Consider the following 16210-nt stretch of genomic DNA (forward strand, 5'->3'; position numbering starts at 1 on the left):
CTATGAGCTGCCAGTCTGCTTTGTTCACAAAGGAGAACACTCAGAGCTGCCAGCCTGCTTTGTTCACAGCCTGTTTGGCTGTGAACAAAGCAGGCTGGCAGCTCTGAGTGTTTAGGACTCCAGCATGAGTCAGAAATGCTTGCTGACAGGACTGATCGGGAAAAATACAATAGAAAGAAGCATATTTTTCATTAACATGCTATTGGAAAGTTATTCAACATTCATTAATCTAAAATATATCAAAAGTTTATATGATGAGAGGTACCCTTTAAGGAGAGCAAAAAGGCATGTGGAAAAGGCATGTGCTCCACTGTGAACCGGGTAAAACCTGGACTGTGCTGATAAAGTCCAACAACCCTGAAGCAGTTGTCTATAAGGCAATAGCAAGAAAAATCAAATGTTGTGGTGGGGCCCTCTCTCCCTCTGTATCAGTCTGTACAGTGTCACTGTACTTTTGTCTGTGTTAAATATTGTAACCTCTTAACATATGTATAGCACCCTGTAACCAAGGGCGCTATAGAAATGAATTATTATAATAAATGATAATAAAGGGTCTACAGATATCTACTTTCTATGTAATATTCTCAAATGGGCACTATCACTTTAAATAACTTTTGATAAACGTTTTGATCAGTCAGAGTCTGAGGGTTCAGACAGCGAATGAAAGCTAGAACTATCTGGGAGAAGAGCGAGCCAAGCAATACAAACTTACAATCTAAGTCTATGGGATTGTCTCAGTCAGTTGCAATTTTCTCCCAGCTAGTTCTAACAATTGGTCAAGGTCTGAACACTTAGGCTATGTTCACACGGACATTCCGGAGAGTGCTAGGACCGCACAGGAAAGCGCTGTCTCAAAGACAGCTATGCATTTCGTGCGGTGTACGCAGAAAGAAAAATAACACCTCCATTCTTTCTGTGGATAAGGTTAATGGAATTCTGGACATGTGCACAGCACAGCAGAATCCCGTTGAAATCAATGGGACTCTGCTGCTCCAGACTTCCAATGCTGCAGACTTCCAATGCGGAATTCTGCACAGAGATTCCGGACATGTGAACATGGCCTTAGACCTCATATGTCTCTAGGAAATGTCTCTAGGACAAGCAACAGGTACACTTTAAAGCTTCTGTAATAAGTATCCTTTTTAAAGGGAATTACTTCTAAAAAAAAATAAAAAATAATAATAATTAAAAAGCATAATCTAAATGGAAAATTCTTGAGGGATGAGGTGAAAAGATTGTAAGATTAAGGTCCCATTCACACTATGGGATTCTGTGCAAGGCCGTTGCAAGGATTTTTGTCTACACAAGCGAAGAAGCATTTTGGTGCTGCCCCCCCCCCCCCCCAATCACTGAATTATCGTGGGTTGGAAGAACCCAGGCACCGCAGATTATTGTGCCTCCCGCCGCTGGCCTGTGAATGTAAGAGAATGGTAATGCATATAGTGTATGCATTGCCGCTCACCATGAGTGCACCCCGAGTAGGTAAGTGTCACCAGTAGGTAGGTTCATGTGTAGATACCTGTAGGTATTAACTCCCTGTATTAGAAGTAGAACAGGAAAAAACCCTCAGGTATGGCGCTGCAGACTCTTGTAGACAGATGAGGCAGATGCCAAAGGTAATAGGAAAGTCCTCAGCAGGACATTTTATTAAAAAAACAATAAAATGGACAAGATTACGCGTTTCGGGAGGATCCCTCCCTTCCTCCCTATCCTGATCTGAGGAAGGGAGGGATCCTCCCGAAACGCGTAATCTTGTCCATTTTATTGTTTTTTTAATAAAATGTCCTGCTGAGGACTTTCCTATTACCTTTGGCATCTGCCTCATCTGTCTACAAGAGTCTGCAGCGCCATACCTGAGGGTTTTTTCCTGCTCTACTTCTAATATTGACTCCCAGGACGACTTGTTTCCTCCTGCAACCCATCGGCATAGCAGCGACTCGTACTACAGTACCCAGATTATATCGTGGGTGATATGCTTTTTTGCATAGATCTCAAGGTGAGCGGCCATCTATAAGCCCCGTGTAGGCTGTGGCAGGCTCTTATAAGTAAGAGTTACTTACTGTAGGTAGGTCCCATTGTAGATGACAGCCCCCCTTTATTAAGTTGCAGTCCCCAGTATATAGTTGCAGCCCGCCCATATATAGTAGTAGAAGCGAGTAGTAGTAGTAGAAGCCTCCTTTAGGTAGTAGTAGCAGCTCCCTTTAGGTAGTTGAAGTAGCAACCCACTTTAGGTAGGTAGGTAGTAGTAGCAGCAGCGCCTTTTAGGTACACACATAAACAAAATCTATCAAACACCCATCATACATACACACATCATACATACATACATAGACACCTAGTACAGACACAATCATACATACACATTATACATATATCCATCAAGCTTACACACAACTATCATACATAAACACATCTATCATACATACACACATCCTACACACATAATACATACACACACACACCATACATCCGTCTAGCTTACACACACCATACATGTGTCTAGCTTATACACATACATCATATATACACATCCTACACACACATCATACTTATATATACACATCATACATACACCTGTAACCACCCCCACATCAAACATTTCATACATACACACACATCATACATACACAGCATACATACAACCACCACCACCACCACCACCCCCCACATCATACATTACATACATAAACACACACACATACATCATACACAAGGCATCCAGGTTCTTTTTTTATTTACACCATCATATTCTGCAGCACTGTGCAGAGACCATCACTCTTCAGTCACCCTCATATAAGTCCCTGTCACCCCTCACATCAGTCCCTGTTCATTTTTTTTTCTAAACATGGTCAAACATTATTGGAAAGCGCTGATAAAAATCTGGGTGCCAATACCAATTTCTTAGTCACAATGGCAATTTGTCAAGCACTGGCTTCTGTTGATCCCTGTTCAATGGGCAAGAGAGCATCAAAGCTGGACTGTGAAGCAATGGAAGAAGGTGGTCTGGTAAATCAGATTTTTAATAGTGGGGCAGCAGATATCCATGAATGCTTCCTCCTCTAAATCCCTGTTACTCCTCACATCAGTCCCTGTCACCCCTCACATTGGTTCATGTCATCCCTCACATCGGTCCCTGTCACCTCTCACATCAGTCTATATCACCCCTCCCATTGGTCCCTGTCATCTCTCACATCGGTCCCTGTCATCCTTCCCATCGGTCCATGTCATCCCTCACATCGGTCCCTGTCATCCCTCACATCGGTCCATGTCATCCCTCACATCGGTCCATGTCATCTCTCACATCAGTCCCCGTCACCCCTGACATCAGTCCCCGTCACACCTCACATGAGTCCCCGTCACACCTCACATGAGTCCCCGTCACACCTCACATGAGTCCCCGTCACCCCTCACATCAGTACCCGTCACACCTCACGAGTCCCCGTCACCCCTCACATCAGTCTCTGTCATCCCTCACATCGGTCCATGTCATCCCTCACATCAGTCCCTGTTATCTCCCACATCGGTCCCCGTCATACATCACATCCGTCCCCGTCATACATCACATCAGTCCCTGTCACCCCTTACATCGGTCCCTGTCACCCCTCACATCAGTCCCTGTCACCCCTCACATCAGTCCCTGTCACCCCTCACATCAGTCCCTGTCACCCCTCACATCACTCCCTGTCACCCCTCACATCAGTCCCTGTCATCCCTCACTTCGGTCCCTGTCATCCCTCACATCGGTCCATGTCATCCCTCACATCGGTCCATGTCATCTCTCACATCGGTCCATGTCATCTCTCACATCAGTCCCTGTCATCCCTCACATCAGTCCCCGTCATGCCTCACATCAGTCCCCGTCACCCCTCACATGAGTCCCTCTCAATCCTCACGAGTCCCTGTCATTCCTCACGAGTCCATGTCATCTCTCACATCAGTCTCTGTCACCGCTCACATCAGTTTCTGTCATTCCTCACATCGGTCCCTGTCATCCCTCAAATCAGTCCCTGTCACCCCTTACATCAGTCCCTGTTATCTCCCACATTGGTCTCTGTCATCCCTCACAACAGTCCTCGTTATACCTCACATCAGTCCCCGTCACCCCTCACATGAATCCCCATCACCCCTCACATGAGTCCCCATCACCCCTCACATGAGTTCCCGTCACTCCTCACGAGTCCCTGTCATCTCTCACATCAGTCTCTGTCACCCCTCACATCAGTTTCTGTCATCCCTCACATCGGTCCCTGTCATCCCTCAAATCAGTTCCTGTTATCTCCCACATCAGTCCTTATTATCTCCCACAGCGGTCTCTGTCATCCCTCACATCAGTCCCCGTCATACCTCACATCAGTCTCCGCCACCCCTCACATAATTCCCCATCACTCCTCACATGAGTCCCTGTCATCTCTCACATCAGTCTCTGTCACGTAGCCCACAGCGCCCCAGCCTGGCGGGTGGTGGCAAGCCGCAAGGGATTTTCATAGAAAAAAAAAAGTTAATTTTCCCGCCCCCGCTCAGCTCTGTCGTCTCAGCACCCTAAGGTAGTTGCTTGGCTGGCCTTATTATAGCGCCAGGCGTGATTCTGTGGGCAGAAGGTATGGACAAAACATGCTGGCACTAGGACCTTTTGGAAATGTGCTCTCCATAGACAGCAATGCATTTCTGAAGGATTCCAACAAAAGAATGAACATGTTGGAGTCTGGAATCCAGAGTAAATGTTGTAGCAGAGTCCCATTAAAAATAATGGGGGAGATTTATCTAAACCTGTGCAGAGTAAAAGTGGTGCAGTTGCCTATAGCAGATCACTTCTTTCAATTTTAAAAAGGCCTATACAAAATTAAAGAAGCAATCTGATTAGTTGCTATGGGCAACCGCACCACTTTTCTTTTACAAAGGTTTTGATAAATCTCCCCCAATAGGAGACTGCTGCACTGGAATTTCCAAGCAGAAATCCAGATTTTAGTTAGGCTTGGAAAATCCATATTGTAAATAGGCCCTTATTGTCAGAAGATCCCTCAAATGATAATGTAACAAATAAGGTAAAGGATGCACAGGGAAAAATAAGAAAGAAGAATAAAAACTTTCTAAAAGGGATATTATTTTTGTGAGGGTGGAAAACCTAATACATTGTGAGCAAATATTATTATAAATCAAAATGATGTGATTGAAATTAAATCTTAAAAAAGTGGGTTTTTAAGAAAAGATTACTGTTACTGATTGTGTCTTACCGGATATGGTGTTTGTATATGTGTTTTTTTATCATTTAAAATCGTGGGGGTCCGGCCACTGGGGATCTCTCCTGCGGCACCCCAGTCATCCCTTGCACTGAGCGACCTCTGCTCCGTGTCAGATGACTGGCGATCACAGCTGCCATGCCCTCTCCATCCATGTCTATGGGAGGAGGCGTGGTAGCTGTGTACTAGCCGTCACTCCCCCTCCCATAGACATGAATGGAGGGGGCGTGGTGCAACGCCGCAGTGCCAACACGGAGATTGCGGGGGGTCCCAAGTCCTTTGGATGGTGGATAACATGTTTAGGGGCAGAGTACCACTTTGAATTTGGAGCTAAGGTTTACGATAAAAAAAACTAAAATCAAATGCTGATTGCTTTAGCATTTACTGAATTAGTAAGACTGTGTGAGGGGTTTGAAAGAGTAAAAGGGGTATTCCGTATAGAAAAAATTATTCATTGTTTGTCCCCTCACGGCCAGACCAACTGTATTCAAATATACACTTATTACCATTTTCCCAGCTGTATTATGCTGTGACAGGCAGGAAGTGAAGAAAACATCTCCTCTCCCCCCTTCCTCCCCCCCCCCCACCTGAGATGGAGATCACATGACACTTTGTCCTGGCTAGGGAGTCTGACATGCTGTGCCCTCTCCTTGTAAGCCACACCTTCCAAATGGCACATTGGCGAGCTATTCCCTTTTCTAGCATTACATCAACAAGCCACAACCCTTTTTACTGTTTAGACAGAGTAGGGGTTCTCAACAGCCTCACTGGGGTAGCGAGGACAGCTGAGAAATGTTGTTTTAACAGGGTGCAGGAGGAAGGAGCAGAGAGAACACAAAGAGGTGGGCATAGGAGAATGGATCAATGAATGATGGCAGAAACAAGCCAGGGGGTGCTACATAAGTACATTCCACGCCACAAGTACTTTTTTTTTTAATTCCCCATCTAACCCTTTTAACCCCTTAACGATGCAGGACATATATTTACATCCTGCGCCGGCTCCCGTTATGTGAAGCGCGCTCAGCAGCCAGGACCCTCGGCTAAAACCGGGCATCGCCGATCAGGCTGATGTCCGGTATTAACCCTCAAAGTGCCGCGATCAAAGTTGAAAACTGTTGCCGGTTAGCTCAGTGGGCTGTTTGGGACCACCATGGTGAAATCACGGCGTCCCGAACAACGGGAGGCTTCTTACCTGACTTTGTCTTCCCGCCGTCTGATCGTCATGCTGCTTCTCCATGGCTGAGATCCAGGCTGGAGCAGCAGAGCACTGATAACACTAATCAATGATATGCCATAGTGTATGCAATCCAAGGATTGCATGTAATAGTCCCCATTTAAAAAATGTAATATGTAAACAAAAATAAAAAAACATGCAGTGGTGAAAAAAAGTATTTAGTCAGCCACTAATTGTGCAAGTTCTCCCACTTAAAAAGATGAGAAAGGCCTCAAATTTTTTATCATAGGTATACCTCAACTATGAGAGACATAATGAGAAAAAAAATCCATAAAATCACATTGTCTGATTTTTAAAGAATTTATTTGCAAATTATGGTGGAAAATAAGTATTTGGTCAATACCAAAAATTCATCTCAATACTTTGTGATATACCCTTTGTTGGCAACGACAGAGGTCAAACGTTTTCTGTAAGTCTTCACAAGGTTTTCACACACTGTTGTTGGTATTTTGGCCCATTCCTCCATGCAGATCTCCTCTAGAGCAGTGATGTATTGGGGCTGTCGCTGGGCAACACGGACTTTCAACTCCCTCCAAAGGTTTTCTATGGGGTTGAGATCTGGAGACTGGCTAGGCGAAGCCACTTCTTCGTTGCTGGGTGGTGTGTTTGGGATCATTGTCATGCTGAAAGACCCAGCCACATTTCATCTTCAATGCCCTTGCTGATGGAAGGAGGTTTTCACTCAAAATCTCACAATACATGTCCCCATTCATTCTTTCCTTTACATGGATCAGCCATCAGCTCTCTAGCAAACTTCAGACGGGCCTGGACATGAACTGGCTTAAGCAGGGGGACACATCTGGCACTGCATTATTTGAGTCCCTGGCGGTGTAGTGTGTTACTGATGGTAGCCTTTGTTACTTTGGTCCCAGCTCTCTGTAGGTCATTCACTAGGTTCCCCCATGTGATTCTTGGATTTTTGCTCACCGTTGTTGTGATAATTTTGACACCACGGGGTGAGATATTGCGTGGAGCCCCAGATCGAGAGAGATTATCAGTGATCTTGAATGTCTTCCATTTTCTAATAATTGCTCCCACAGTTGATTTCTTCACACCAAGATGTTTGCCTCTTGCAGATTCAGTCTTCCCAGCCTGGTGTTGGTCTACAATTTTGTTTCTGGTGTCCTTCGACAGCTCTTTGGTCTTGGCCATAGTAGAGTTTGGAGTGTGACTGTTTGAGGTTGTGGACAGGTGTCTTTTATATTGATACCAGTTCAAGTTCAAACAGGTGCCATTAATACAGGTAATGAGTGGAGGACAGAGGAGACTCTTAAAGAAGAAGTTACAGGTCTGTGAGAGCCAGAAATCTTGCTTGTTTGTAGGTGACCAAATACTTATTTTCCACCATAATTTGCAAATACGTTCTTTAAAAATCAGACAATGACAGGCCTCTTTCATCTTTTTAAGTGGGAGAACTTGCACAATTGGTGGCTGACTAAATACTTTTTTGCCCCACTGTATGTGGTATCGCCGCGTTCGTTCGTTGAACCGCACGGTCAATGGCATACACGTAAAAAAAAAAAAATGCCAAAATTGCGTATTTTTGGTCACTTTGTATACAAAATGTATAAAAAGCAATCAAAAAGTTCCAACAAAACAAAAATCGTACCGATAAAAACAGCAGATCACGGCACAAAAAAAAAAGAGCCCCCATACACCCCTGTATATGCAAAAATAAAAAAAGTTATAGTGGTCAGAAGAGGACAATTTTACACATATTAATTTTGGTGCATGTAGTTATACATTTTTTTAAAGTAGTAAAATAAAATAAAGCCTATATAAATTATGTATCCTTGCAACCGTATGAACCTACAGAATAAAGTGTACTGCATAGAATCGGAAGCCACTAAAGTTACAAAATGGCGTTTTTTCCCCAATTTTTTTTCTGGTTTCGCTGTAAAAATTGAGTTGAAATGATTGATCTCATTACAAATTAAAATTGACGGCGCAAAAGATAAGCCCTCATATGGGTCTGTAGGTGCAAAATTGAAAATGTTATGATTTTTAGAAGGTGATGAGGAAAAAACAAAAGTGCAAAAACGGAAAAATCCTGCGCCCTTGAGGGGTTAAAGCATATATTTAAAGCCTTAAACAGCCCTAAATAGCAACCAGGAAGGGTCGAGTGCACATTCCTTTGGTCTTGGTCATGCACTTAGTATGACTGTGAAAATGGCGCTTTAATATCCCAGCCGCAGCTGCTAAGAGGCTCTTCTCCTGTCCTCCCTAAAGATTGACACTCTAGCAGTTTTCTGACTGGATGCTTGAGCTGTCAATCATGGGTGAGAGGTGACACATTACAGGGAGCCTTGGAGAAGATCCAGCCTCTTGGACTTATCGATAGCTTCAGTCGGGACATTAAAGCACAGTTTTTTTGGTCATGCATAATGCATCACTGAGAACAAAGGTATGCGTGCTTTCTTCTTCTCGTGACTATTTAGGGCTGTTCCTAGTTTTGCTATGATTTGCTCTAAAGTTGTTAGTTTTTAAAAGACCTTCCCTTCCAAGTACTGATGTATGCATGTTGCATTTCCTGGAAATAAGGCAAGATATGAATGAAGTTAAGAGAGATTTTTTTTTTAAAGAATATTTTCAGAAAGCGTTTTTTTTTTTTTGTTTGTTTGTTTGGAAGGCCTCATCTGCTTACACATCTTGACTTTTGAGGTCTGTCTGACAACATACATTGTTGTTGTCTTTTTAACCCCTTAACGACGAAAGACGTATATTTACGTCCTCCGCCGGCTCCAGCGATATGCCGCGGGGTCACACGGTGTCCCCGTGGCATATCAGGTCGGTCCCGGCAGCTATCAATGGCCGGGACCCGCGGCTAATACAGGACATCACCGATCGCGGTGATGCCCTGTATTAACCCTTCAGACGCGGCGATCAAAGCTGACCGCAGCGTCTAAAGTGAAAGTGAAAGTAACCCGGCTGCTCAGTCGGGCTGTTCGGGACCGCCACGGTAAAATCGCGGCATCCCGAAAAGCTTACAGGACACCGGGAGGGCCCTTACCTGCCTCCTCGGTGTCCGATCGACGAATGACTGCTCTGTGCCTGAGATCCAGCGCCGATAACACTGATCGCAGGCGTATTAATACACGCCAGTGATCAGCATGAGAGATCAGTGTGTGCAGTGTTATAAGTCCCTATGGGACCTATAACACTTCAAAAAAAAAAAGTAAAAAAAAAAAAGTGTTAATAAAGGTCATTTAACCCCTTCCCTAATAAAAGTTTGAATCACCCCCCTTTTCCCATAAAAAAAAATAAACCAGTGTAAATAAAAATGTCCGAACTGTAAAAATATATCGTCAATTAAACCGCACGGTCAATGGCGTACATGTAAAAAAATTCCAATGTCCAAAAAAGCTTATTTTTGGTCACTTTTATACCATTAAAAAATGAATAGAAAGTGATCATACCGCCCTGTACGTGGAAAAATAATAAAGTTATGGGGGTCAGAAGAGGACATTTTTAAACATATAAATTTTCCTGCATGTAGTTATGATTTTTTACAGAAGTACAACAAAATCAAACCTATATAAGTAGGGTATCATTTTAACCGTATGGACCTACAGAATAATGATAAGGTGTCATTTGTACCGAAATATGCACTGCATAGAAACGGAAGCCCCCAAAAGTTACAAAATGGCGTTTTTTCTTCGATTTTGTCGCACGAGGATTTTTTTTTTCCGTTTTGCCGTGAATTTTTGGATAAATTGACTAATGTGAATGTAAAGTAGAATTGGTGATGCAAAAAATAAGCCATAATATGGATTTTTAGGTGGAAAATTGAAAGGGTTATGGTTTTTGAAAGGTAAGGAGGAAAAAACGAAAGTGCAAAAACGGAAAAACCCTTCGTCCTTAAGGGGTAAACAAGTGCTTTGTTTTGATTGATGAACTCCCATGTCTCAATGCGAGTTCACCAATCCCAACAAAAAATGCATGTAAAAAAAATGCACAGTGTGAACCCAATTTTAATTTGTATAACCCTGTAAAAACACTGTGGTCATTTAAAGAGAACATGTCCCCAAATAAAACTTTTAATATAGTGTTCCTTGTGTAATTAGCAGACACTTTCCCATTCACTTGCTTTTAAAATTATCAACATAAATATGTTTAAAATGTAATAGAAAAAACAACCACTAGGTGGCTCTGTTCTGTTCCCTGCCACAATTAATAAAGTGAGTTTGGTCTCCTCCCGGCTGGCAGACAAAACTAAGGAAGTGCTTCTCTGCACTGAGCTGACAGCTGCACAGAGCCTCGGTGAAAGCTGCAAAGAGCCTCACTGAAACCTGCACAGAGGTTTACTTAAAGGTGCACATTGAAAGCTGGGAGGAGCCTCACTTGAAGATGCACAGAGCTTGAGGTCTTCTATTCATCACAGCGCTGCAACCATGTGAGGGCGGAAGTGGTCCCCAGCAGGCTTCAGTGATGTCATGCGTGCTGGGAAACACCCACTTTCTCCTGCTGGGAAATTGCATCTATGCGAGCAAGAATAAAAGTATGATACAGAGCTTTTTAAAGCTCTGATAATTTTTTTAAGGTAAGGGTGGGAGGAGTGTTAGGAGTAGTTAGGGAACATAGCCTGAGTTAGATTAGAAAAGTTTATTTGGTGACAGGTACTTTTTAATCCATAGTTTGTGTGTTTTTAAATGTTGTTTACTATATTTTTCTGTGTCAGTTAATTCATTGGTGTCAGTTAATTCATAGTTTGTGTCATTTGTTTTAATGTTGTTACCATATTTTTCCTGTGTGCGGTTCATTTGTTTGGCCCTTGTTGTTTCATGTTAACATTTTAAGAGCCTCTGGGAGCCAGCATCCCAAAATAATACAGCACTATGATTCATTAAACGTACAGAACAACTGATGTAATACGCAATAAAGATCAAGAGGGGATATATTAAACATGATATTTAAGCACTTATTTAAGTCAAAGAAAATGAAGAAATCATACAAATAGATGAATCACACTGAAAAAATGAAAAAGCTTGTATTGAATTTCTGCAAACACAACTAGAATATAAAATTATCCTCTGTGTATGAGATGTTTTTGTTCTCATCACTATAAATCTACTTGCAGCTATTGGAAAAAGTGATTGGAGATTATGAGCAATGAGACCCTGACAGAATAAACCACTTTCTAGTTTGCAGAACTATATCTGCAAACAAAACCAAAATACTCAGGCACAGCTTTTCTTCATGCCCTTTAGTGACATTTCATATGGGTTCAACGTTATATACAGCCAATCAAGGGCAAATTAGAATGAGAGCAAAGGGAAGCTAGGGCGCTAATAAATGAACCTGCCATTTGTTAAAGAGGCACTGTCATTGTTAAAAACATTTCATATATTGCAGGACTCATTATAATATGACATTTCACAATATACACCTGTTAAATTTTTTTTTTACATTTTCACCTGAAATTCAAGCTCAAAATAGCCACCACTAGGGGTCACCTGTTTTTTAGCCAGACTAGACTAGTCTAGATCTTACAGCATACTGGATACCGGCCATAAAGCATACCGGTATCCAGTATAGGAGATTTCTATTGTGTATGCAAAACTACAGATAAAGGATGTGTGGACATGCTGGGAGCTGTAGTTTTACAACAGCTGGAGGCAACACTGCTCTAACACAGTTATTTACAAACATTGCAGCTTCAGTTGTTACTAAACTACAACTCCCAGCATGCAAATAGTCAAAGCTTTCTCGGACTCCTGAATGACAAAGAAGTTTATCAGCCATTCAGGAGTATGTGAAAGATGAATGAACACATATAGTGACAGCTATGCTGATTAGCATCCAGCTTTACTAGGAGAAGATAAAACAGATAGAACATGTATTCATAAAAATTCTGTACTTTTATCTAAAAAATCATTGCACTAATTTTATAAAGATCTATTCTTATATTTATACATTTTATCCTGTTATGAATTCACCATAATGTCTTCTGATTACTGCAGGCAAGCTCCAAGTATCTTCCTATGACACAGCATAAAACCAGACAGGAAAGGGTTACAGAGTAGAGAGTACTGATTGGCTGACTGCACAGGCTTGCTCCTGTGAGGGAGACAGACTGACACGCCCCCTCCAGCCTGCACAATGAAAAAGTAACTCACCAGCAGATAAATGCTTATATCTCTGGATATATAGGTCCGAGACACATAAAATTTATATGCACATGATCAGGGTTGGGTCCTGAGTAACATATCACTTTTTTTCTTTTTGCACTATGACAGGTACGCTTTAAGCTATACTTGCTGCTATAGAGGAAAAGCATAGAGGAGTTTAGCAAATAAAAAATATACACATGAAGAAATAGTCAACCAGCTTTCTTCTATTAAGCACTTATCAGAATGTGGTATTGTCTGTAATTTGCACCAGTCATTTAGAAGCTGTGGACCACTATATACTGTATTTGGGTGCTATATGCAACATTTATCTGGTTGCATGCATAATTTTTTTGGTTGCAATACTCAACCATACAACAGTTTTATTAGGTCACTGTGTGAAACAATTATCCGGATTCTACATTACAACAGATATCTAAAAACATTTTACTCTGGCTGCCCCATTACGCTATTATTCCTAAGTCATCATGGATATTTTTTTTTTATGCTGTACAGTGGTCCCTCAAGTTACAATATTAATTGGTTCCAGGACGACCATTGTATGTTGAAACCATTGTATGTTGAGACCATAACTCTATGGAAACCTGGTACTTGGTTCTGAAGCCACCAAAATGTCATCAAAAAACAGAAAAAAGTGAGGATTAAAGATAAATAAGTAGATAACTAATACAGATAAAGCAAGTCCTTACATATAAAAGTAAGAAAGACCTGCTGGGAGCTGTAAATCACTGTCTATTTCAGTGTTTTCTAACTAGGGTGCCTCCAGCTGTTGCAAAACTACAACTCCCAGCATGCCCGTTGGCTGTCCGGGCATGCTGGGAGTTGTAGTTTTGCAACAGCTGGAGGCACCCTCTTTGGGAAATACTGGTCTATGTAGAAAGCAGGAGCTTCTTCAGGGTCCTGTACAGAACATGCAATGTCCTAAAAAAAGGAAAATGGAACCGCCCTCACCTGATATCCAAAGGAGCAGGTAACCCTGGCACAGGTAAAGAGTACAGAACATGTAATACCTCCCTGTACTGTAGGGGGTGCTACCAGACACCGGTCAGTGCACTTTAGGAATACAGGGGGTTTTACCAGTGAAATATCCATTCTGATTGGTCAGTTCTCCCAGCCATTGGCATGTTTCACAGATCTGGACTGTCCGTAGTATTGTATGTCGAGTCTGGTTTCAAGTTACAATGGTCCAGAAAAGACCATCGTATGTTGAAACTATTGTATGTTGAGGCCATTGTAAGTTGAGGGATCACTGTATATGCTATTTGGATGGTGTATGCATTTATTTCCTACTAGATAATGACACATCTTCCTTCTGCAGGAAGGCCTCCAGGAACACTGTTCTTTGTGTCACTTACAAAAACAGGAATAGGCTGAAACAATGGTTCACCTACTCCTAGTCTATATGCTCATACACACTCTGAACAGGTATATGCAAAGCAGCTTCAATGTCTGCTGCCCTCTTGCCCCATATTCTCAATCTCCACAGACACATCTTACAGAAACAAGCTAAACAGAGCTGTACTAGTTCCACCAATATCACCTATCTCTTCAGCTTCATCTCTTACTGCAGCTGCTCCTAAGGTTTCCCTACTGTCAGTCCCTATTTATAGGTACTGCATTATGCTTGCAGTCTAGGTCTTTGTTTTATAACACAGAGGACTTCTCTCACTCTTATGGTCTCAGCCACAGTTTTACTCACTTTCTGGGCCTCAGCTCCTTTTATAGCCTATTGTACATCTTGTGGTATAAGGTAACATTGGAGGTATACATTCAATATATAGGATTACTTCCATAAACACAACAGATTATAGATTTTGAGATGTGTATTCCCTTCCCTTTGCATGATTTTGTTAAACAGGTTATCCAGCGAAAAAATGTTGTTTGTTTTTTAAAAACATGCCCATGCTGCAGAAAAAAAAGCAAAAAAAATAAATAAATATTGAGACATGAAGAGACCAGGAGCAGCTATACCGAAGGCTATGGGCACTGAGTGAGTCGTAAATATAGTTGTTTTTTTTAGAGAGGTTGGAGACAGTTTTCAACTATTTTAGTTTAAAAGGGTAATCCGCCCCTAGAGATCTTATCCCCTATCAAAAGGTTAGGGGATAAGATGTCTGATTGTGGGGGTCCCACTGCTGGGACCCCCACAATCTCTGTGCAGCATGGGCGGGGTTATGACGTCACTGCCATGCCCCCTCAATGAAAGTATATGGGAGCTGGTGGCCATCACGCCCCCCTCCCATTGACTTGCATTGAGGGGGCATGGCTGTGAAGTCACGACCCCCCGCCGTCTGCTCTAATCGTTCGGAAAAAAATGTTTTCCGAACGCTGGGGCAGCAGAGTACCCTTTTAAGATACAGACTCAATATATTACAGCAACATGCTTGCAAAACTCTCAAACCCTTCACACATAGACATGTATTGCAATAGCATATATTTCACAGTATCACATCCTCATGGTTATTTTTTTTTTTATGTCAGACATCTTGCGCCAAACACCTAAGGATATTTAGAGTCAATGAAAAGGTAAGTAAGAATATGTATGCACATCAGCTTACACATATACAAGGGTTGGACAAAATAACTAGAACACCCCCATTTTATATCTCAAGTTGAACTCATCCTGACACGTATGCTGGTAAGGAACCTATTTTTCTCAGTCACATAGCTTATATCGCTATTAATACAATTTATTACTTGTGCTGTTTTAAATATTTGTTTTAGCAGCACAATAGGTCAGATCTGACAGATTTCTTGCCTAACGTGAGTGTCCATGACTTACTGAGTGTGCCAAGGTCTCCTGTTTCCTTGATCCCATCTCAGTATGCAAAGACAGTCAAAACATCATCAGTCAGAAATAGCTGTGGATTAAAGTCAAAGCTTGATGAGAGACAGAATTTAGTTGTGGCTAAAAACAAAAATGTGGTCCCTCAAATAACTGCATAATTAAATACAAATTTAAATATACAAGAATCAGTCAATGGGCACCAGCAATCGTGTTTTTGGCTAGAATGCAATGAAGTGCCCATTTCTCTTGGCGATGTATGACAGTATTGATCTGGACATTTTAGTAATTTATTTGGTTGCCATTTTGTACTATTATTCTGGATTCTGTATGGCATGATTTATTTGAACTGTATTTACTACTTATCGCGCATTATCTTATTACTAGCATTTTAATATTTTTCTGCACCATATAAGCCCATATTTCTAAGCACGCCAATTTTAGATTCTGTATGCACTCTACTACTGTCTGAAAGCTGTATGCATCCATTTAAAAGGTAAGTCTCATAGACTTCACTGCATCATTACTCCACATGCTCGACTTGCCGGATAAAGCTGAACAGAAATGAAAGGGCACACCACTCAGGCGAGTGTTTCTGCCTCTACGTTCTAGTGATCAGTGAGGGATCCCTGCCCACCACAATTTCTGACATGTCTCTATTAAATGTCAAAAGTTGTGTTAAAGCTTAGAAACACCTATTACTTATCTGCAGCATATCCACATTCAATATCAAATGGGATGTGCAAGGGTATAGAGTCTACAAAAAACTTACTTTTTGATACATATTTTGAACATGTACAATAGATATTAGTATAGAACAACAATA

The 16210-nt window shown here is 41.8% G+C and overlaps 1 protein-coding gene across 5 annotated transcripts in view; it reads right to left on the reverse strand.

Moving 5' to 3' along the window:
- Window positions 1–16210, reverse strand: part of EPM2A (EPM2A glucan phosphatase, laforin) — a 98348-nt gene that overhangs the window by 67509 nt on the left and 14629 nt on the right. The gene's annotated exons all lie outside the window — the stretch shown is intronic.

This window comes from Hyla sarda, chromosome 3 (assembly GCF_029499605.1).
Source record: "Hyla sarda isolate aHylSar1 chromosome 3, aHylSar1.hap1, whole genome shotgun sequence".
In the NCBI taxonomy this organism is placed as follows: Eukaryota; Metazoa; Chordata; class Amphibia; order Anura; family Hylidae; genus Hyla; species Hyla sarda.